The following is a 24629-nucleotide window of genomic DNA, read 5'->3' on the forward strand; positions in this document are numbered from 1 at the left end:
CCCCGCCTCTGATTCCCCAGCTCTGATTCCTCGCCTCTGATTCCCTTCCTCTGATACCCAACCTCTGATTCCCCACCTCTGATTTCCCATATTGATTCCCTGCGTCTGATTCCCCGCCTCTGATTCCCCAACTCTGATTCCCCGCCTCTGATTCCCCAGCTCTGATTCCCCGCCTCTGATTCCCCGTGTTTGATTCCCTGCCTCTGATTCCCGGCCTCTGATTCCCCATATCTCATTCCCCGCCTCTGAATCCCCATCTCTGATTCACCGCCTTTGATTCGCCACCTCTGATTCCCCAAATCTGATTCCCTGCCTCTGTTTCCCCGCCTCTGATTCCCCGCCTCTGATTCCCCATATCTCATTCCCCGCCTCTGAATCCCCATCTCTGATTCCCGGACTCTGATTCCCCACCTCTGATTCCCGGCCTCTTATTCCCGGCATCTGATTCCGGCCTCTGCTTCCCGCCCTCTGATTCCCTGCTTCTGATTCTGATTCCCTGCCTCCGATTCGCCATCTCTGATTCCGCACATCTGATTCCCTGCCTCTGATTACCCCCCTCTGTTTCCCCGCCTCTGATTCCCCGCCTCTGTTTCCCAATATCTAAGTCCCCGCCTCTGATTCCCCAACTCTGATTCCCCACCTCTGATTCCCCAGCTCTGATTCCCCGCCTCCGATTCCCCGCATCTGATTCCCTGCATCTGATTCCAAGCCTCTGATTCCCTGCCTCTGATTCCCAACCTCTGATTCCCCACCTCTGATTCCCCATATCTGATTCCCCGCCTCTGTTTCCCCGCCTCTGATTCCCCACCTCTGTTTCCCAATATCTGATTCCCGGCCTCTGATTCCCCGCCTCTGATTCCCCGCCTCTGATTCCCTGCCTCTGATTCCCCATCTCCGATTCCGCACATCTGATTCCCTGCCTCTGATTCCCCGCCTCTGATTCCCCGCCTCTGATTCCCTTCCTCTGATTCCCAACCTCTGATTCCCCACCTCTGATTCCCCATATCTGATTCCCCGCCTCTGTTTCCCCACATCTGATTCCCCGCCTCTGATTCCCCATATCTCATTCCCCGCCTCTGATTCCGCATCTCTGATTCCCGGACTCTGATTCCCCACCTCTGATTCCCCATATCTGATTCCCCGCCTCTGTTTCCCCGCCTCTGATTCCCCAACTCTGATTCCCCGCCTCTGATTCCCCAGCTCTGATTCCCCACCTCTGATTCCCCGTGTTTGATTCCCTGCCTCTGATTCCCCGCCTCTGATTCCCCATCTCTGATTCAACGCCTTTGATTCACCACCACTGATTCCCCATATCTGATTCCTCGCCTCTGTTTCCCCGCCTCTGATTCCCCTCCTCTGATTCCCCATATCTCATTCCCCGCCTCTGATTCCCCATCTCTGATTCCCGGACTCTGATTCCCCACCTCTGATTCCCGGCCTCTTATTCCCGGCATCTGATTCCGGCCTCTGATTCCCGGCCTCTGATTCCCTGCTTCTGATTCCCCATCTCTGATTCCGCAAATCTAATTCCCTGCCTCTGATTCCCCACCTCTGATTCCCCATATCTGATTCCCCGCCTCTGTTTCCCCGCCTCTGATTCACCGCCTCAGTTTCCCCATTTCTAAGTCCCCGCCTCTGATTTCCCGCATCTGATTCCATGCATCTGATTCCCAGCCTCTGTTTCCCCGCCTCTGATTCCCCGCCTCTGTTTCCCCATATCTGATCCCCGCCTCTATTTGCCCGCCTCTGATTCCCCGCCTCTGTTTCCCCATATCTGATTCCCCGCCTCTGAATCCCCAACTCTGATTCCCTGCCTCTAATTTCCCAGCTCTGATTCCCCGCCTCTGATTCCCCGCGTCTGATTACCGGCCTCTGATTCCCCGCCTCTGATTCCCCATCTCTGATTCACAACCTCTGATTCCCCACCTCTGATACCCCATATCTGATTCCCCGCCTCTGTTTCCCCGCCTCTGATTCCCCACCTCTGATTCCCAATATCTGATTCCCCGCCTCTGATTCCCCACCTCTGATTCCCCGCCTCTGATTCGCCAGCTATGATTCCCCGCCTCTTATTCCCCGCGTCTGATTCCCTGCCTCTGATTCCCCGCCTCTGATTCCACATCTCTGATTCACCACCTCTGATTCCCCGCGTCTGATTCCCTGCCTCTGATTCCCCATCTCTGATTCCCCATCTCTGATTCCCCAATTCTGATTCCCCTCCTCTGATTCCCCGTGTTTGATTCCCTGCCTCTGATTCCCGGCCTCTGATTCCCCATCTCTGATTCACCGCCTTTGATTCGCCACCTCTGATTCGCCATATCTGACTCCCCGCCTCTGTTTCCCCGCCTCTGATTCCCCGCCTCTGATTCCCCATATCTCATTCCCCGCCTCTGAATCCCCACCTCTGATTTCCGGCCTCTTATTCCCGGAATCTGATTCCGGCCTCTGATTCCCGGCCTCTGATTCCCTGCTTCTGATTCTGATTCCCTGCCTTTGATTCCCCATCTCTGATTCCGCACATCTGATTCCCTGCCTCTGATTCCCCATCTCTGATTCCCCATATCTGATTCCCCGCCTCTGATTCCCTGCCTCTGTTTCCCAATATCTAAGTCCCCGCCTCTGATTCCCCAACTCTGATTCCCCACCTCTGATTCCCCAGCTCTGATTCCCCGCCTCTGATTCCCCGCATCTGATTCCCTGCATCTGATTCCAAGCCTCTGATTCCCTGCCTCTGATTCCCAACCTCTGATTCCCCACCTCTGATTCCCCATATCTGATTCCCAGCCTCTGTTTCCCCGCCTCTGATTCCCCGCCTCTGTTTCCCCATATCTGATTCCCGGCCTCTGATTCCCCGCCTCTGATTCCCCGCCTCTGATTCCCTGCCTCTGATTCCCCATCTCCGATTCCGCACATCTGATTCCCTGCCTCTGATTCCCCGCCTCTGATTCCCCGCCTCTGATTCCCTGCCTCTGATTCCCCATCTCTGATTCCCCATATCTGATTCCCCGCCTCTGATTCCCTGCCTCTGTTTCCCAATATCTAAGTCCCCGCCTCTGATTCCCCAACTCTGATTCCCCAGCTCTGATTCCCCAGCTCTGAATCCCCGCCTCTGTTTCCCCGCCTCTGATTCCCCGCCCCTGTTTCCCCATATCTGATTCCCTGCCTCTGATTCCCCAACTTTGATTCCCAGCCTCTGATTCCCCAGCTCTGATTCCCCGCCTCTGATTCCCCGTGTTTGATTCCCTGCCTCCGATTCCCCGCCTCTGATTCCCCATCTCTGATTCACCACCTTTGATTCGCCACCTCTGATTCCCCATATCTAATTCCCCACCTCTGTTTTCCCGCCTCTGATTCCCCGCCTCTGATTCTCCATATCTCATTCCCCGCCTCTGAATCCCCATCTCCGATTCCCGGACTCTGATTCCCCACCTCTGATTCCCGGCCTCTTATTCCCAGCATCTGATTCCAGGCCTCTGATTCCCGGCCTCTGACTCCCCGCTTCTGATTCTGATTCCCTGCCTCTGATTCCCCATCTCTGATTCCGCACATCTGATTACCTGCCTCTGATTCCCCACCTCTGATTCCCCATATCTGATTCCCCGCCTCTGTTTCCACGCCTCTGATTCCCCACCTCTGATTCCCCATATCTGATTCCCCAGCTCTGATTCCCCGCCTCTGATTCCCCGCATCCGATTCCCCATATCTGATTCCCCGCCTCTGTTTCCCCGCCCCTGATTCCCCGCCTCTGTTTCCCCATATCTGATTCCCCGCCTCTGATTCCCAACTATGATTCCCCGCCTCTGATTCCCCAGCTCTGATTCCCTGCCTCTGATTCCCCGCGTTCTATTCCCTGCCTCTGATTCCCCGCCTGTGATTCCCCATCTCTGATAAACCACCTCTGATTCCCCACCACTGATTCCCCATATCTAATTCCCCGCCTCTGTTTGCCCGCCTCTGATTCCCCGCCTCTGTTTCCCCATATCTGATTCCCCGCCTCTGAATCCCCAACTCTGATTCCCTGCCTCTGATTCCCTAGCTTCATTCCCCGCCTTTGATTCCCCCCGTCTGATTCCCAGCCTCTGAATCCCCGTGTCTGATAACCTGCCTCTGATTACCCGCCTCTGATTCCCCATCTCAGATTCACCGCCTCTGATTCCCCACCTCTGATTCCCCATCTCTGATTCCGCACATCCGACTCCCTGCCTCTGATTCCCCGACTCTGATTCCCCACCTCTGATTCCCCAGCTCTGATTCCCCGCCTCTGATTCCCCATCTCTGATTCCCCATCTCTGATTCCCCACTTCTGATTCCCCGCCTCTGATTCCCCAGCTCTGATTCCTCGCCTCTGATTCCCTTCCTCTGATTCCCAACCTCTGATTCCCCACCTCTGATTTCCCATATTGATTCCCTGCGTCTGATTCCCCATCTCTGATTTCCCATATTGATTCCCTGCGTCTGATTCCCCGCCTCTGATTCCCCAACTCTGATTCCCCGCCTCTGATTCCCCAGCTCTGATTCCCCGCATCTGATTCCCCGTGTTTGATTCCCCGCCTCCGTTTCCCCGCCTCTGATTCCCCGCCTCTGATTCCCCATATCTCATTCCCCGCCTCTAAATCCCCATCTCTGATTCCCGGACTCTGATTCCCCACCTCTGATTCCCGGCCTCTTATTCCCGGCATCTGATTCCGGCCTCTGATTCCCGGCCTCTGATTCCCTGCTTCTGATTCTGATTCCCTGCCTCTGATTCCCCATCTCTGATTCCGCACATCTGATTCCCTGTCTCTGATTCCCCACCTCTGATTCCCCATATCTGATTCCCCGCCTCTGTTTCCCCACCTTTGAATCCCCGCCTCTCTTTCCCAATATCTAAGTCCCCGCCTCTGATTCCCCAACTCTGATTCCCCACCTCTGATTCCCCAGCTCTGATTCCCCGCCTCTGATTCCCCGCATCCGATTCCCTGCAACTGATTCCAAGCCTCTTATTCCCTGCCTCTGATTCCCAACCTCTGATTCCCAACCTCTGATTCCACACCTCTGATTCCCCATATCTGATTCCTCGCCTCTGTTTCCCCGCCTCTGATTCCCCGCCTCTGATTCCCCATATCTCATTCCCCGCCTCTGATTCCGCATCTCTGATTCCCAACCTCTGATTCCCCACCTCTGATTCCACATCTCTGATTCAGCACCTCTGATTCCCCGCGTCTGATTCCCTGCCTCTGATTCCCCATCTCTGATTCCCCATATCTGATTCCCCAATTCTGATTCCCCTCCTCTGATTCCCCATATCTGATTCCCCGCCTCTGAATCCCCAACTCTGATTCCCTGCCTCTAATTTCCCATGTCTGATTCCCCGCCACTTATTCCCCGCGTCTGATTCCCTGCCTCTGATTCCCCGCCTCTGATTCCACATCTCTGATTCACCACCTCTGATTCCCCGCGTCTGATTCCCTGCCTCTGATTCCCCATCTCTGATTCCCCATCTCTGATTCCCCAATTCTGATTCCCCTCCTCTGATTCCCCGTGTTTGATTCCCTGCCTCTGATTCCCGGCCTCTGATTCCCCATCTCTGATTCACCGCCTTTGATTCGCCACCTCTGATTCGCCATATCTGATTCCCCGCCTCTGTTTCCCCGCCTCTGATTCCCCGCCTCTGATTCCCCATATCTCATTCCCCGCCTCTGAATCCCCATCTCTGATTCCCGGACTCTGATTCCCCACCTCTGATTTCCGGCCTCTTATTCCCGGCATCTGATTCCGGCCTCTGATTCCCGGCCTCTGATTCCCTGCTTCTGATTCTGATTCCCTGCCTTTGATTCCCCATCTCTGATTCCGCACATCTGATTCCCTGCCTCTGATTCCCCATCTCTGATTCCCCATATCTGATTCCCCGCCTCTGATTCCCTGCCTCTGTTTCCCAATATCTAAGTCCCCGCCTCTGATTCCCCAACTCTGATTCCCCAGCTCTGATTCCCCAGCTCTGATTCCCCGCCTCTGTTTCCCCGCCTCTGATTCCCCGCCCCTGTTTCCCCATATCTGATTCCCTGCCTCTGATTCCCCAACTTTGATTCCCAGCCTCTGATTCCCCAGCTCTGATTCCCCGCCTCTGATTCCCCGTGTTTGATTCCCTGCCTCCGATTCCCCGCCTCTGATTCCCCATCTCTGATTCACCACCTTTGATTCGCCACCTCTGATTCCCCATATCTAATTCCCCACCTCTGTTTTCCCGCCTCTGATTCCCCGCCTCTGATTCTCCATATCTCATTCCCCGCCTCTGAATCCCCATCTCCGATTCCCGGACTCTGATTCCCCACCTCTGATTCCCGGCCTCTTATTCCCAGCATCTGATTCCAGGCCTCTGATTCCCGGCCTCTGACTCCCCGCTTCTGATTCTGATTCCCTGCCTCTGATTCCCCATCTCTGATTCCGCACATCTGATTACCTGCCTCTGATTCCCCACCTCTGATTCCCCATATCTGATTCCCCGCCTCTGTTTCCACGCCTCTGATTCCCCACCTCTGATTCCCCATATCTGATTCCCCAGCTCTGATTCCCCGCCTCTGATTCCCCGCATCCGATTCCCCATATCTGATTCCCCGCCTCTGTTTCCCCGCCCCTGATTCCCCGCCTCTGTTTCCCCATATCTGATTCCCCGCCTCTGATTCCCAACTATGATTCCCCGCCTCTGATTCCCCAGCTCTGATTCCCTGCCTCTGATTCCCCGCGTTCTATTCCCTGCCTCTGATTCCCCGCCTGTGATTCCCCATCTCTGATAAACCACCTCTGATTCCCCACCACTGATTCCCCATATCTAATTCCCCGCCTCTGTTTGCCCGCCTCTGATTCCCCGCCTCTGTTTCCCCATATCTGATTCCCCGCCTCTGAATCCCCAACTCTGATTCCCTGCCTCTGATTCCCCAGCTTCATTCCCCGCCTTTGATTCCCCCCGTCTGATTCCCAGCCTCTGAATCCCCGTGTCTGATAACCTGCCTCTGATTACCCGCCTCTGATTCCCCATCTCAGATTCACCGCCTCTGATTCCCCACCTCTGATTCCCCATCTCTGATTCCGCACATCCGACTCCCTGCCTCTGATTCCCCGACTCTGATTCCCCACCTCTGATTCCCCAGCTCTGATTCCCCGCCTCTGATTCCCCAACTCTGATTCCCCGCCTCTGATTCCACAGCTCTGATTCCCCGCCTCTGATTCCCCGTGTTTGATCCCCTGCCTCTGATTCCCCGCCTCTGATTCCCCATCTCTGATTCACCGCCTTTGATTCGCCACCTCTGATTCCCCATATCTGATTCCTCGCCACTGTTTCCCCGCCTCTGATTCCCCGCCTCTGATTCCCAACATCTCATTCCCCGCCTCTGATTCGCCAGCTATGATTCCCCGCCTCTGATTCCCCGCGTCTGATTCCCTGCCTCTGATTCCCCGCCTCTGATTCCACATCTCTGATTCACCACCTCTGATTCCACGCGTCTGATTCCCCGCCTCTGATTCCCCATCTCTGATTCCCCATCTCTGATTCCCCACTTCTGATTCCCCGCCTCTGATTCCCCAGCTCTGATTCCTCGCCTCTGATTCCCTTCCTCTGATTCCCAACCTCTGATTCCCCACCTCTGATTTCCCATATTGATTCCCTGCGTCTGATTCCCCATCTCTGATTTCCCATATTGATTCCCTGCGTCTGATTCCCCGCCTCTGATTCCCCAACTCTGATTCCCCGCCTCTGATTCCCCAGCTCTGATTCCCCGCATCTGATTCCCCGTGTTTGATTCCCTGCCTCTGATTCCCGGCCTCTGATTCCCCATCTCTGATTCAGCGCCTTTGATTCGCAACCTCTGATTCCCCATATCTGATTCCCCGCCTCTGTTTCCCCGCCTCTGATTCCCCGCCTCTGATTCCCCATATCTCATTCCCCGCCTCTAAATCCCCATCTCTGATTCCCGGACTCTGATTCCCCACCTCTGATTCCCGGCCTCTTATTCCCGGCATCTGATTCCGGCCTCTGATTCCCGGCCTCTGATTCCCTGCTTCTGATTCTGATTCCCTGCCTCTGATTCCCCATCTCTGATTCCGCACATCTGATTCCCTGTCTCTGATTCCCCACCTCTGATTCCCCATATCTGATTCCCCGCCTCTGTTTCCCCACCTTTGAATCCCCGCCTCTCTTTCCCAATATCTAAGTCCCCGCCTCTGATTCCCCAACTCTGATTCCCCACCTCTGATTCCCCAGCTCTGATTCCCCGCCTCTGATTCCCCGCATCCGATTCCCTGCAACTGATTCCAAGCCTCTTATTCCCTGCCTCTGATTCCCAACCTCTGATTCCCAACCTCTGATTCCACACCTCTGATTCCCCATATCTGATTCCTCGCCTCTGTTTCCCCGCCTCTGATTCCCCGCCTCTGATTCCCCATATCTCATTCCCCGCCTCTGATTCCGCATCTCTGATTCCCAACCTCTGATTCCCCACCTCTGATTCCCGGCCTCTGATTCCCCGCCTCTGATTCCACATCTCTGATTCACCACCTCTGATTCCCCGCGTCTGATTCCCTGCCTCTGATTCCCCATCTCTGATTCCCCATATCTGATTCCCCAATTCTGATTCCCCTCCTCTGATTCCCCATATCTGATTCCCCGCCTCTGAATCCCCAACTCTGATTCCCTGCCTCTAATTTCCCATGTCTGATTCCCCGCCACTTATTCCCCGCGTCTGATTCCCTGCCTCTGATTCCCCGCCTCTGATTCCACATCTCTGATTCACCACCTCTGATTCCCCGCGTCTGATTCCCTGCCTCTGATTCCCCATCTCTGATTCCCCATCTCTGATTCCCCAATTCTGATTCCCCTCCTCTGATTCCCCGTGTTTGATTCCCTGCCTCTGATTCCCGGCCTCTGATTCCCCATCTCTGATTCACCGCCTTTGATTCGCCACCTCTGATTCGCCATATCTGATTCCCCGCCTCTGTTTCCCCGCCTCTGATTCCCCGCCTCTGATTCCCCATATCTCATTCCCCGCGTCTGAATCCCCATCTCTGATTCCCGGACTCTGATTCCCCACCTCTGATTTCCGGCCTCTTATTCCCGGCATCTGATTCCGGCCTCTGATTCCCGGCCTCTGATTCCCTGCTTCTGATTCTGATTCCCTGCCTTTGATTCCCCATCTCTGATTCCGCACATCTGATTCCCTGCCTCTGATTCCCCATCTCTGATTCCCCATATCTGATTCCCCGCCTCTGATTCCCTGCCTCTGTTTCCCAATATCTAAGTCCCCGCCTCTGATTCCCCAACTCTGATTCCCCAGCTCTGATTCCCCAGCTCTGATTCCCCGCCTCTGATTCCCCGCATCTGATTCGCTGCATCTGATTCCAAGCCTCTGATTCCCTGCCTCTGATTCCCAACCTCTGATTCCCCACCTCTGATTCCCCATATCTGATTCCCAGCCTCTGTTTCCCCGCCTCTGATTCCCCGCCTGATTCCCGGCCTCTGATTCCCCGCCTCTGATTCCCCGCCTCTGATTCCCTGCCTCTGATTCCCCATCTCCGATTCCGCACATCTGATTCCCTGCCTCTGATTCCCCGCCTCTGATTCCCCGCCTCTGATTCCCTGCCTCTGATTCCCAACCTCTGATTCCCCACCTCTGATTCCCCGTGTTTGATTCCCCGCCTCTGTTTCCCCGCCTCTGATTCCCCGCCTCTGATTCCCCAACTCTAATTCCCCGCCTCTGATTCCCCATATCTGATTCCCCGCCTCTGTTTCCCCGCCTCTGATTCCCCGCCCCTCTTTCCCCATATCTGATTCCCTGCCTCTGATTCCCCAACTTTGATTCCCAGCCTCTGATTCCCCAGCTCTGATTCCCCGCCTCTGATTCCCCGTGTTTGATTCCCTGCCTCTGATTCCCCGCCTCTGATTCCCCATCTCTGATTCACCACCTTTGATTCGCCACCTCTGATTCCCCATATCTGATTCCTGCCTCTGATTCCCCGACTCTGATCCCCACCTCTGATTCCCAAGCTCTGATTCCCCGCCTCTTATTCCCCATCTCTGATTCACCGCCTTTGATTCGCCACCTCTGATTCCCCATATCTGATTCCTCGCCTCTGTTTCCCCGCCTCTGATTCCCCGCCTCTGATTCCCCATATCTCATTCCCCGCCTCTGATTCCCCATCTCTGATTCCCGGACTCTGATTCCCCACCTCTGATTCCCAGCCTCTTATTCCCGGCATCTGATTCCGGCCTCTGATTCCCGGCCTCTGATTCCCTGCTTCTGATTCTGATTCCCTGCCTTTGATTCCCCATCTCTGATTCCGCACATCTGATTCCCTGCCTCTGATTCCCCATCTCTGATTCCCCATATCTGATTCCCCGTCTCTGTTTCCCCGCCTCTGATTCCCCGCCTCTGTTTCCCAATATCTAAGTCCCCGCCTCTGATTCCCCAACTCTGATTCCCCACCTCTGATTCCCCAGCTCTGATTCCCCGCCTCTGATTCCCTGCATCTGATTCCCTGCATCTGATTCCAAGCCTCTGATTCCCTGCCTCTGATTCCCAACCTCTGATTCCCCACCTCTGATTCCCCATATCTGATTCCCAGCCTCTGTTTCCCCGCCTCTGATTCCCCGCCTCTGTTTCCCCATATCTGATTCCCGGACTCTGATTCCCCGCCTCTGATTCCCTGCCTCTGATTCCCCATCTCCGATTCCGCACATCTGATTCCCTGCCTCTGATTCCCCGCCTCTGATTCCCCGCCTCTGATTCCATTCCTCTGATTCCCAACCTCTGATTCCCCACCTCTGATTCCCCGTGTTTGATTCCCCGCCTCTGTTTCCCCGCCTCTGATTCCCCGCCTCTGATTCCCCAACCCTAATTCCCCGCCTCTGATTCCCCATATCTGATTCCCTGCCTCTGTTTCCCCGCCTCTGATTCCCCGCCCCTGTTTCCCCATATCTGATTCCCTGCCTCTGATTCCCCAACTTTGATTCCCAGCCTCTGATTCCCCAGCTCTGATTCCCCGCCTCTGATTCCCCGTGTTTGATTCCCTGCCTCCGATTCCCGGCCTCTGATTCCCCATCTCTGATTCGCCGCCTCTGATTCCCTGCCTCTGATTCCCAACCTCTGATTCCACACCTCTGATTCCCCATATCTGATTCCCCGCCTCTGTTTCCCCGCCTCTGATTCCCTGCCCTTGTTTGCCCATATCTGATTCCCTGCCTCTGATTCCCCAACTCTGATTCCCCGCCTCTGATTCCCCAGCTCTGATTCCCCGCCTCTGATTTCCCGTGTTTGATTCCCTGCCTCTGATTCCCCGCCACTGATTCCCCATCTCTGATTCACCGCCTTTGATTCGCCACCTCTGATTCCACATATCTGATTCCCCACCTCTGTTTCCCCGCCTCTGATTCCCCGCCTCTGATTCTCCATATCTCATTCCCCGCCTCTGAATCCCCATCTCTGATTCCCGGACTCTGATTCCCCACCTCTGATTCCCGGCCTCTTATTCCCAGCATCTGATTCCCGGCCTCTGATTCCCGGCCTCTGATTCCCCGCTTCTGATTCTGATTCGCTGCCTCTGATTCCCCATCTCTGATTCTGCACATCTGATTCCCTGCCTCTGATTCCCCACCTCTGATTCCCCATATCTGATTTCCCGCCTCTGTTTCCCCGCCTCTGATTCCCCGCCTCTGTTTCCCCATATCTAATTCCCAACCTCTGATGCCCCAACTCTGATTCCCTGCCTCTGATTCCCCGCGTTCTATTCCCTGCCTCTGATTCCCCGCCTGTGATTCCCCATCTCTGATTCACCACCTCTGATTCCCCACCTCTGATTCCCCATATCTAATTCCCCGCCTCTGTTTGCCCGCCTCTGATTCCCCGCCTCTGTTTCCCCATATCTGATTCCCCGCCTCTGAATCCCCAACTCTGATTCCCCGCCTCTGATTCCCTGCCTCTGATTTCCAACCTCTGATTCCCCACCTCTGATTCCCCGTGTTTGATTCCCCGCCTCTGTTTCCCCGCCACTGATTCCCCGCCTCTGATTCCCCAACTCTAATTCCCCGCCTCTGATTCCCCATATCTGATTCCCCGCCTCTGTTTCCCCGCCTCTGATTCCCCGCCCCTGTTTCCCCATATCTGATTCCCTGACTCTGATTCCCCAACTTTGATTCCCAGCCTCTGATTCCCCAGCTCTGATTCCCCGCCTCTGATTCCCCGTATTTGATTCCCCATCTCTGATTCACCGCCTTTGATTCGCCACCTCTGATTCCCCATATCTGATTCCCCACCTCTGTTTCCCCGCATCTGATTCCCCGCCTCTGTTTCCCCATATCTAAGTCCCCGCCTCTGATTCCCCAACTTTGATTCCCCACCTCTGATTCCCCAGCTCTGATTCCCCGCCTCTGATTCCCCACCTCTGATTCCCCATACCTGTTTCCCAGCCTCTGTTTCCCCGCCTCTGATTCCCCGCTTCTGTTTCCCCATATCTGATTTCCGGCCTCTGATTCCCTGCCTCTGATTCCCCGCCTCTGATTCCCTGCCTCTGATTCCCCATCTCCGATTCCGCACATCTGATTCCCTGCCTCTCATTCCCCGCCTCTGATTCCCCGCCTCTGATTCCCTGCCTCTGATTCCCAACCTCTGATTCCCCACCTCTGATTCCCCGTGTTTGATTCCCCGCCTCTGTTTCCCCGCCTCTGATTCCCCGCCTCTGATTCCCCAACTCTAATTCCCCGCCTCTGATTCCCCATATCTGATTCCCCGCCTCTGATTCCCCGCATCTGATTCCCTGCATCTGATTCCAAGCCTCTGATTCCCTGCCTCTGATTCCCAACCTCTGATTCCCCACCTCTGATTCCCCATATCTGATTCCCAGCCTCTGTTTCCCCGCCTCTGATTCCCCGCCTCTGTTTCCCCATATCTGATTCCCGGCCTCTGATTCCCGCCTCTGATTCCCCGCCTCTGATTCCCTGCCTCTGATTCCCCGCCTCTGATTCCCCGCCGCTGATTCCCTGCCTCTGATTTCCAACCTCTGATTCCCCACCTCTGATTCCCCGTGTTTGATTCCCCGCCTCTGTTTCCCCGCCACTGATTCCCCGCCTCTGATTCCCCAACTCTAATTCCCCGCCTCTAATTCCCCATATCTGATTCCCCGCCTCTGGTTCCCCGCCTCTGATTCCCCGCCCCTGTTTCCCCATATCTGATTCCCTGACTCTGATTCCCCAACTTTGATTCCCAGCCTCTGATTCCCCAGCTCTGATTCCCCGCCTCTGATTCCCCGTGTTTGATTCCCTGCCTCTGATTCCCCATATCTGATTCACCGCCTTTGATTCGCCACCTCTGATTCGCCATATCTGATTCCCCGCCTCTGTTTCCCCGCCTCTGATTCCCCGCCTCTGATTCCCCATATCTCATTCCCCGCGTCTGAATCCCCATCTCTGATTCCCGGACTCTGATTCCCCACCTCTGATTTCCGGCCTCTTATTCCCGGCATCTGATTCCGGCCTCTGATTCCCGGCCTCTGATTCCCTGCTTCTGATTCTGATTCCCTGCCTTTGATTCCCCATCTCTGATTCCGCACATCTGATTCCCTGCCTCTGATTCCCCATCTCTGATTCCCCATATCTGATTCCCCGCCTCTGATTCCCTGCCTCTGTTTCCCAATATCTAAGTCCCCGCCTCTGATTCCCCAACTCTGATTCCCCAGCTCTGATTCCCCAGCTCTGATTCCCCGCCTCTGATTCCCCGCATCTGATTCGCTGCATCTGATTCCAAGCCTCTGATTCCCTGCCTCTGATTCCCAACCTCTGATTCCCCACCTCTGATTCCCCATATCTGATTCCCAGCCTCTGTTTCCCCGCCTCTGATTCCCCGCCTGATTCCCGGCCTCTGATTCCCCGCCTCTGATTCCCCGCCTCTGATTCCCTGCCTCTGATTCCCCATCTCCGATTCCGCACATCTGATTCCCTGCCTCTGATTCCCCGCCTCTGATTCCCCGCCTCTGATTCCCTGCCTCTGATTCCCAACCTCTGATTCCCCACCTCTGATTCCTCGTGTTTGATTCCCCGCCTCTGTTTCCCCGCCTCTGATTCCCCGCCTCTGATTCCCCAACTCTAATTCCCCGCCTCTGATTCCCCATATCTGATTCCCCGCCTCTGTTTCCCCGCCTCTGATTCCCCGCCCCTCTTTCCCCATATCTGATTCCCTGCCTCTGATTCCCCAACTTTGATTCCCAGCCTCTGATTCCCCAGCTCTGATTCCCCGCCTCTGATTCCCCGTGTTTGATTCCCTGCCTCTGATTCCCCGCCTCTGATTCCCCATCTCTGATTCACCACCTTTGATTCGCCACCTCTGATTCCCCATATCTGATTCCTGCCTCTGATTCCCCGACTCTGATCCCCACCTCTGATTCCCAAGCTCTGATTCCCCGCCTCTTATTCCCCATCTCTGATTCACCGCCTTTGATTCGCCACCTCTGATTCCCCATATCTGATTCCTCGCCTCTGTTTCCCCGCCTCTGATTCCCCGCCTCTGATTCCCCATATCTCATTCCCCGCCTCTGATTCCCCATCTCTGATTCCCGGACTCTGATTCCCCACCTCTGATTCCCAGCCTCTTATTCCCGGCATCTGATTCCGGCCTCTGATTCCCGGCCTCTGATTCCCTGCTTCTGATTCTGATTCCCTGCCTTTGATTCCCCATCTCTGATTCCGCACATCTGATTCCCTGCCTCTGATTCCCCATCTCTGATTCCCCATATCTGATTCCCCGTCTCTGTTTCCCCGCCTCTGATTCCCCGCCTCTGTTTCCCAATATCTAAGTCCCCGCCTCTGATTCCCCAACTCTGATTCCCCACCTCTGATTCCCCAGCTCTGATTCCCCGCCTCTGATTCCCTGCATCTGATTCCCTGCATCTGATTCCAAGCCTCTGATTCCCTGCCTCTGATTCCCAACCTCTGATTCCCCACCTCTGATTCCCCATATCTGATTCCCAGCCTCTGTTTCCCCGCCTCTGATTCCCCGCCTCTGTTTCCCCATATCTGATTCCCGGACTCTGATTCCCCGCCTCTGATTCCCTGCCTCTGATTCCCCATCTCCGATTCCGCACATCTGATTCCCTGCCTCTGATTCCCCGCCTCTGATTCCCCGCCTCTGATTCCATTCCTCTGATTCCCAACCTCTGATTCCCCACCTCTGATTCCCCGTGTTTGATTCCCCGCCTCTGTTTCCCCGCCTCTGATTCCCCGCCTCTGATTCCCCAACCCTAATTCCCCGCCTCTGATTCCCCATATCTGATTCCCTGCCTCTGTTTCCCCGCCTCTGATTCCCCGCCCCTGTTTCCCCATATCTGATTCCCTGCCTCTGATTCCCCAACTTTGATTCCCAGCCTCTGATTCCCCAGCTCTGATTCCCCGCCTCTGATTCCCCGTGTTTGATTCCCTGCCTCCGATTCCCGGCCTCTGATTCCCCATCTCTGATTCGCCGCCTCTGATTCCCTGCCTCTGATTCCCAACCTCTGATTCCACACCTCTGATTCCCCATATCTGATTCCCCGCCTCTGTTTCCCCGCCTCTGATTCCCTGCCCTTGTTTGCCCATATCTGATTCCCTGCCTCTGATTCCCCAACTCTGATTCCCCGCCTCTGATTCCCCAGCTCTGATTCCCCGCCTCTGATTTCCCGTGTTTGATTCCCTGCCTCTGATTCCCCGCCACTGATTCCCCATCTCTGATTCACCGCCTTTGATTCGCCACCTCTGATTCCACATATCTGATTCCCCACCTCTGTTTCCCCGCCTCTGATTCCCCGCCTCTGATTCTCCATATCTCATTCCCCGCCTCTGAATCCCCATCTCTGATTCCCGGACTCTGATTCCCCACCTCTGATTCCCGGCCTCTTATTCCCAGCATCTGATTCCCGGCCTCTGATTCCCGGCCTCTGATTCCCCGCTTCTGATTCTGATTCGCTGCCTCTGATTCCCCATCTCTGATTCTGCACATCTGATTCCCTGCCTCTGATTCCCCACCTCTGATTCCCCATATCTGATTTCCCGCCTCTGTTTCCCCGCCTCTGATTCCCCGCCTCTGTTTCCCCATATCTAATTCCCAACCTCTGATGCCCCAACTCTGATTCCCTGCCTCTGATTCCCCGCGTTCTATTCCCTGCCTCTGATTCCCCGCCTGTGATTCCCCATCTCTGATTCACCACCTCTGATTCCCCACCTCTGATTCCCCATATCTAATTCCCCGCCTCTGTTTGCCCGCCTCTGATTCCCCGCCTCTGTTTCCCCATATCTGATTCCCCGCCTCTGAATCCCCAACTCTGATTCCCCGCCTCTGATTCCCTGCCTCTGATTTCCAACCTCTGATTCCCCACCTCTGATTCCCCGTGTTTGATTCCCCGCCTCTGTTTCCCCGCCACTGATTCCCCGCCTCTGATTCCCCAACTCTAATTCCCCGCCTCTGATTCCCCATATCTGATTCCCCGCCTCTGTTTCCCCGCCTCTGATTCCCCGCCCCTGTTTCCCCATATCTGATTCCCTGACTCTGATTCCCCAACTTTGATTCCCAGCCTCTGATTCCCCAGCTCTGATTCCCCGCCTCTGATTCCCCGTATTTGATTCCCCATCTCTGATTCACCGCCTTTGATTCGCCACCTCTGATTCCCCATATCTGATTCCCCACCTCTGTTTCCCCGCATCTGATTCCCCGCCTCTGTTTCCCCATATCTAAGTCCCCGCCTCTGATTCCCCAACTTTGATTCCCCACCTCTGATTCCCCAGCTCTGATTCCCCGCCTCTGATTCCCCACCTCTGATTCCCCATACCTGTTTCCCAGCCTCTGTTTCCCCGCCTCTGATTCCCCGCTTCTGTTTCCCCATATCTGATTTCCGGCCTCTGATTCCCTGCCTCTGATTCCCCGCCTCTGATTCCCTGCCTCTGATTCCCCATCTCCGATTCCGCACATCTGATTCCCTGCCTCTCATTCCCCGCCTCTGATTCCCCGCCTCTGATTCCCTGCCTCTGATTCCCAACCTCTGATTCCCCACCTCTGATTCCCCGTGTTTGATTCCCCGCCTCTGTTTCCCCGCCTCTGATTCCCCGCCTCTGATTCCCCAACTCTAATTCCCCGCCTCTGATTCCCCATATCTGATTCCCCGCCTCTGATTCCCCGCATCTGATTCCCTGCATCTGATTCCAAGCCTCTGATTCCCTGCCTCTGATTCCCAACCTCTGATTCCCCACCTCTGATTCCCCATATCTGATTCCCAGCCTCTGTTTCCCCGCCTCTGATTCCCCGCCTCTGTTTCCCCATATCTGATTCCCGGCCTCTGATTCCCGCCTCTGATTCCCCGCCTCTGATTCCCTGCCTCTGATTCCCCGCCTCTGATTCCCCGCCGCTGATTCCCTGCCTCTGATTTCCAACCTCTGATTCCCCACCTCTGATTCCCCGTGTTTGATTCCCCGCCTCTGTTTCCCCGCCACTGATTCCCCGCCTCTGATTCCCCAACTCTAATTCCCCGCCTCTAATTCCCCATATCTGATTCCCCGCCTCTGGTTCCCCGCCTCTGATTCCCCGCCCCTGTTTCCCCATATCTGATTCCCTGACTCTGATTCCCCAACTTTGATTCCCAGCCTCTGATTCCCCAGCTCTGATTCCCCGCCTCTGATTCCCCGTGTTTGATTCCCTGCCTCTGATTCCCCATATCTGATTCCCCACCACTGTTTCCCCGCCTCTGATTCCCCGCCTCTGAATCTCCATATCTCATTCCCCGCCTCTGACTCCCCATCTCTGATTCCCGGACTCTGATTCCCCACCTCTGATTCCCGGCCTCTTATTCCCAGCATCTGATTCCAGGCCTCTGATTCCCGGCCTCTGACTCCCCGCTTCTGATTCTGATTCCCTGCCTCTGATTCCCCATCTCTGATTCCGCACATCTGATTACCTGCCTCTGATTCCCCACCTCTGATTCGCCATATCTGATTCCCCGCCTCTGTTTCCACGCCTCTGATTCCCCGCCTCTGTTTCCCCATATCTAATTCCCCACCTCTGATGCCCCAACTCTGATTCCCCGCCTCTGATTCCCCAGCTCTGATTCTCCGCCTCTGATTCCCTGCATCCGATTCCCCATATCTGATTCCCCGCCTCTGTTTCCCCGCCCCTGATTCCCCGCCTCTGTTTCCCCATATCTGATTATCCGCCTCTGATTCCCAACTATGATTCCCTGCCTCTGAATCCCCGCGTCTGATTCTCTGCCTCTGCTTCCCCGCCTCTGATTCCCCAACTCTGATTCCCCGCCTCTGATTCCCCAGCTCTGATTCCCCGCCTCTGATTCCCCGTGTTTGATTCACTGCCTCTGATTCCCGGCCTCTGATTCCCCATCTCTGATTCACCGCCTTTGATTCGCCACCTCTGATTCCCCATATCTGATTCCCCGCATCTGTTTCTCCGCCTCTGATTCCCCGCCTCTGATTCCCCATATCTCATTCCCCGCCTCTGAATCCCCATCTCTGATTCCCGGACTCTGATTCCCCACCTCTGATTCCCGGCCTCTTATTCCCGGCATCTGATTCCGGCCTCTGATTCCCGGCCTCTGATTCCCTGCTTCTGATTCTGATTCCCTGCCTCTGATTCCCCATCTCTGATTCCGCACATCTGATTCCCTGCCTCTGATTCCCCACCTCTGATTCCCCGTATCAGACTCCCCGCCTCTGTTTCCCCGACTCTGATTCCCCGCCTTTGTTTCCCAATATCTAAGTCCCCGCCTCTGATTCCCCAACTCTGATTCCCCACCTCTGATTCCCCAGCTCTGATTCCCCGCCTCTGATTCCCCGCATCTGATTCCCTGCATCTGATTCCAAGCCTCTGATTCCCTGCCTCTGATTCCCAACCTCTGATTCCCCACCTCTGATTCCCCATATCTGATTCCCCGCCTCTGTTTCCCCGCCTCTGATTCCCCACCTCTGTTTCCCCATATCTGATTCCCGGCCTCTTATTCCCCGCCTCTGATTCCCCACCTCTGATTCCCTACCTCTGATTACCCATCTGCGATTCCGCACATCTGATTCCCTGCCTCTGATTCCCCGCCTCTGATTCCCTGCCTCTGATTCCCAACCTCTGATTCCCCACCTCTGATTCCCCATATCTGATTCCCCGCCTCTGTTTCCCCGCCTCTGATTCCCCTCCTCTGATTCCCCAACTCTAATTCCCCGCCTCTGATTCCCCAGCTCTGATTCCCCGTGTTTGATTCCCTGCCTCTGATTCCCTGCCCTGATTCCCCATCTCTGTTTCACCGCCTTTGATTCGCCACCTCTGATTCCCCATATCTGATTCCCTGCCTCTGTTCCGCCGCCTCTGATTCCCGGACTCTGATTCCCCACCTCTGATTCCCGGCCTCTTATTCCCAGCATCTGATTCCCGGCCTCTGATTCCCGGCCTCTGATTCCCCGCTTCTGATTCTGATTCGCTGCCTCTGATTCCCCATCTCTGATTCTGCACATCTGATTCCCTGCCTCTGATTCCCCACCTCTGATTCCCCATATCTGATTTCCCGCCTCTGTTTCCCCGCCTCTGATTCCCCGCCTCTGTTTCCCCATATCTAATTCCCAACCTCTGATGCCCCAACTCTGATTCCCTGCCTCTGATTCCCCGCGTTCTATTCCCTGCCTCTGATTCCCCGCCTGTGATTCCCCATCTCTGATTCACCACCTCTGATTCCCCACCTCTGATTCCCCATATCTAATTCCCCGCCTCTGTTTGCCCGCCTCTGATTCCCCGCCTCTGTTTCCCCATATCTGATTCCCCGCATCTGAATCCCCAACTCTGATTCCCCGCCTCTGATTCCCTGCCTCTGATTTCCAACCTCTGATTCCCCACCTCTGATTCCCCGTGTTTGATTCCCCGCCTCTGTTTCCCCGCCACTGATTCCCCGCCTCTGATTCCCCAACTCTAATTCCCCGCCTCTGATTCCCCATATCTGATTCCCCGCCTCTGTTTCCCCGCCTCTGATTCCCCGCCCCTGTTTCCCCATATCTGATTCCCTGACTCTGATTCCCCAACTTTGATTCCCAGCCTCTGATTCCCCAGCTCTGATTCCCCGCCTCTGATTCCCCGTATTTGATTCCCCATCTCTGATTCACCGCCTTTGATTCGCCACCTCTGATTCCCCATATCTGATTCCCCACCTCTGTTTCCCCGCATCTGATTCCCCGCCTCTGTTTCCCCATATCTAAGTCCCCGCCTCTGATTCCCCAACTTTGATTCCCCACCTCTGATTCCCCAGCTCTGATTCCCCGCCTCTGATTCCCCACCTCTGATTCCCCATACCTGATTCCCAGCCTCTGTTTCCCCGCCTCTGATTCCCCGCTTCTGTTTCCCCATATCTGATTTCCGGCCTCTGATTCCCTGCCTCTGATTCCCCGCCTCTGATTCCCTGCCTCTGATTCCCCATCTCCGATTCCGCACATCTGATTCCCTGCCTCTCATTCCCCGCCTCTGATTCCCCGCCTCTGATTCCCTGCCTCTGATTCCCAACCTCTGATTCCCCACCTCTGATTCCCCGTGTTTGATTCCCCGCCTCTGTTTCCCCGCCTCTGATTCCCCGCCTCTGATTCCCCAACTCTAATTCCCCGCCTCTGATTCCCCATATCTGATTCCCCGCCTCTGATTCCCCGCATCTGATTCCCTGCATCTGATTCCAAGCCTCTGATTCCCTGCCTCTGATTCCCAACCTCTGATTCCCCACCTCTGATTCCCCATATCTGATTCCCAGCCTCTGTTTCCCCGCCTCTGATTCCCCGCCTCTGTTTCCCCATATCTGATTCCCGGCCTCTGATTCCCGCCTCTGATTCCCCGCCTCTGATTCCCTGCCTCTGATTCCCCGCCTCTGATTCCCCGCCGCTGATTCCCTGCCTCTGATTTCCAACCTCTGATTCCCCACCTCTGATTCCCCGTGTTTGATTCCCCGCCTCTGTTTCCCCGCCACTGATTCCCCGCCTCTGATTCCCCAACTCTAATTCCCCGCCTCTAATTCCCCATATCTGATTCCCCGCCTCTGGTTCCCCGCCTCTGATTCCCCGCCCCTGTTTCCCCATACCTGATTCCCTGACTCTGATTCCCCAACTTTGATTCCCAGCCTCTGATTCCCCAGCTCTGATTCCCCGCCTCTGATTCCCCGTGTTTGATTCCCTGCCTCTGATTCCCCATATCTGATTCCCCACCTCTGTTTCCCCGCCTCTGATTCCCCGCCTCTGAATCTCCATATCTCATTCCCCGCCTCTGACTCCCCATCTCTGATTCCCGGACTCTGATTCCCCACCTCTGATTCCCGGCCTCTTATTCCCAGCTTCTGATTCCAGGCCTCTGATTCCCGGCCTCTGACTCCCCGCTTCTGATTCTGATTCCCTGCCTCTGATTCCCCATCTCTGATTCCGCACATCTGATTACCTGCCTCTGATTCCCCACCTCTGATTCGCCATATCTGATTCCCCGCCTCTGTTTCCACGCCTCTGATTCCCCGCCTCTGTTTCCCCATATCTAATTCCCCACCTCTGATGCCCCAACTCTGATTCCCCGCCTCTGATTCCCCAGCTCTGATTCTCCGCCTCTGATTCCCTGCATCCGATTCCCCATATCTGATTCCCCGCCTCTGTTTCCCCGCCCCTGATTCCCCGCCTCTGTTTCCCCATATCTGATTATCCGCCTCTGATTCCCAACTATGATTCCCTGCCTCTGAATCCCCGCGTCTGATTCTCTGCCTCTGCTTCCCCGCCTCTGATTCCCCAACTCTGATTCCCCGCCTCTGATTCCCCAGCTCTGATTCCCCGCCTCTGATTCCCCGTGTTTGATTCACTGCCTCTGATTCCCGGCCTCTGATTCCCCATCTCTGATTCACCGCCTTTGATTCGCCACCTCTGATTCCCCATATCTGATTCCCCGCATCTGTTTCCCCGCCTCTGATTCCCCGCCTCTGATTCCCCATATCTCATTCCCCGCCTCTGAATCCCCATCTCTGATTCCCGGACTCTGATTCCCCACCTCTGATTCCCGGCCTCTTATTCCCGGCATCTGATTCCGGCCTCTGATTCCCGGCCTCTGATTCCCTGCTTCTGATTCTGATTCCCTGCCTCTGATTCCCCATCTCTGATTCCGCACATCTGATTCCCTGCCTCTGATTCCCCACCTCTGATTCCCCGTATCAGACTCCCCGCCTCTGTTTCCCCGACTCTGATTCCCCGCCTTTGTTTCCCAATATCTAAGTCCCCGCCTCTGATTCCCCAACTCTGATTCCCCACCTCTGATTCCCCATATCTGATTCCCCGCCTCTGTTTCCCCGCCTCTGATTCCCTGCCCTTGTTTGCCCATATCTGATTCCCTGCCTCTGATTCCCCAACTCTGATTCCCCGCCTCTGATTCCCCAGCTCTGATTCCCCGCCTCTGATTTCCCGTGTTTGATTCCCTGCCTCTGATTCCCCGCCACTGATTCCCCATCTCTGATTCACCGCCTTTGATTCGCCACCTCTGATTCCACATATCTGATTCCCCACCTCTGTTTCCCCGCCTCTGATTCCCCGCCTCTGATTCTCCATATCTCATTCCCCGCCTCTGAATCCCCATCTCTGATTCCCGGACTCTGATTCCCCACCTCTGATTCCCGGCCTCTTATTCCCAGCATCTGATTCCCGGCCTCTGATTCCCGGCCTCTGATTCCCCGCTTCTGATTCTGATTCGCTGCCTCTGATTCCCCATCTCTGATTCTGCACATCTGATTCCCTGCCTCTGATTCCCCACCTCTGATTCCCCATATCTGATTTCCCGCCTCTGTTTCCCCGCCTCTGATTCCCCGCCTCTGTTTCCCCATATCTAATTCCCAACCTCTGATGCCCCAACTCTGATTCCCTGCCTCTGATTCCCCGCGTTCTATTCCCTGCCTCTGATTCCCCGCCTGTGATTCCCCATCTCTGATTCACCACCTCTGATTCCCCACCTCTGATTCCCCATATCTAATTCCCCGCCTCTGTTTGCCCGCCTCTGATTCCCCGCCTCTGTTTCCCCATATCTGATTCCCCGCCTCTGAATCCCCAACTCTGATTCCCCGCCTCTGATTCCCTGCCTCTGATTTCCAACCTCTGATTCCCCACCTCTGATTCCCCGTGTTTGATTCCCCGCCTCTGTTTCCCCGCCACTGATTCCCCGCCTCTGATTCCCCAACTCTAATTCCCCGCCTCTGATTCCCCATATCTGATTCCCCGCCTCTGTTTCCCCGCCTCTGATTCCCCGCCCCTGTTTCCCCATATCTGATTCCCTGACTCTGATTCCCCAACTTTGATTCCCAGCCTCTGATTCCCCAGCTCTGATTCCCCGCCTCTGATTCCCCGTATTTGATTCCCCATCTCTGATTCACCGCCTTTGATTCGCCACCTCTGATTCCCCATATCTGATTCCCCACCTCTGTTTCCCCGCATCTGATTCCCCGCCTCTGTTTCCCCATATCTAAGTCCCCGCCTCTGATTCCCCAACTTTGATTCCCCACCTCTGATTCCCCAGCTCTGATTCCCCGCCTCTGATTCCCCACCTCTGATTCCCCATACCTGTTTCCCAGCCTCTGTTTCCCCGCCTCTGATTCCCCGCTTCTGTTTCCCCATATCTGATTTCCGGCCTCTGATTCCCTGCCTCTGATTCCCCGCCTCTGATTCCCTGCCTCTGATTCCCCATCTCCGATTCCGCACATCTGATTCCCTGCCTCTCATTCCCCGCCTCTGATTCCCCGCCTCTGATTCCCTGCCTCTGATTCCCAACCTCTGATTCCCCACCTCTGATTCCCCGTGTTTGATTCCCCGCCTCTGTTTCCCCGCCTCTGATTCCCCGCCTCTGATTCCCCAACTCTAATTCCCCGCCTCTGATTCCCCATATCTGATTCCCCGCCTCTGATTCCCCGCATCTGATTCCCTGCATCTGATTCCAAGCCTCTGATTCCCTGCCTCTGATTCCCAACCTCTGATTCCCCACCTCTGATTCCCCATATCTGATTCCCAGCCTCTGTTTCCCCGCCTCTGATTCCCCGCCTCTGTTTCCCCATATCTGATTCCCGGCCTCTGATTCCCGCCTCTGATTCCCCGCCTCTGATTCCCTGCCTCTGATTCCCCGCCTCTGTTTCCCCGCCACTGATTCCCCGCCTCTGATTCCCCAACTCTAATTCCCCGCCTCTGATTCCCCATATCTGATTCCCCGCCTCTGTTTCCCCGCCTCTGATTCCCCGCCCCTGTTTCCCCATATCTGATTCCCTGACTCTGATTCCCCAACTTTGATTCCCAGCCTCTGATTCCCCAGCTCTGATTCCCCGCCTCTGATTCCCCGTATTTGATTCCCCATCTCTGATTCACCGCCTTTGATTCGCCACCTCTGATTCCCCATATCTGATTCCCCACCTCTGTTTCCCCGCATCTGATTCCCCGCCTCTGTTTCCCCATATCTAAGTCCCCGCCTCTGATTCCCCAACTTTGATTCCCCACCTCTGATTCCCCAGCTCTGATTCCCCGCCTCTGATTCCCCACCTCTGATTCCCCATACCTGATTCCCAGCCTCTGTTTCCCCGCCTCTGATTCCCCGCTTCTGTTTCCCCATATCTGATTTCCGGCCTCT

Source organism: Narcine bancroftii, unplaced genomic scaffold (genome assembly GCF_036971445.1).
Source record: "Narcine bancroftii isolate sNarBan1 unplaced genomic scaffold, sNarBan1.hap1 Scaffold_159, whole genome shotgun sequence".
Taxonomy (NCBI): Eukaryota; Metazoa; Chordata; class Chondrichthyes; order Torpediniformes; family Narcinidae; genus Narcine; species Narcine bancroftii.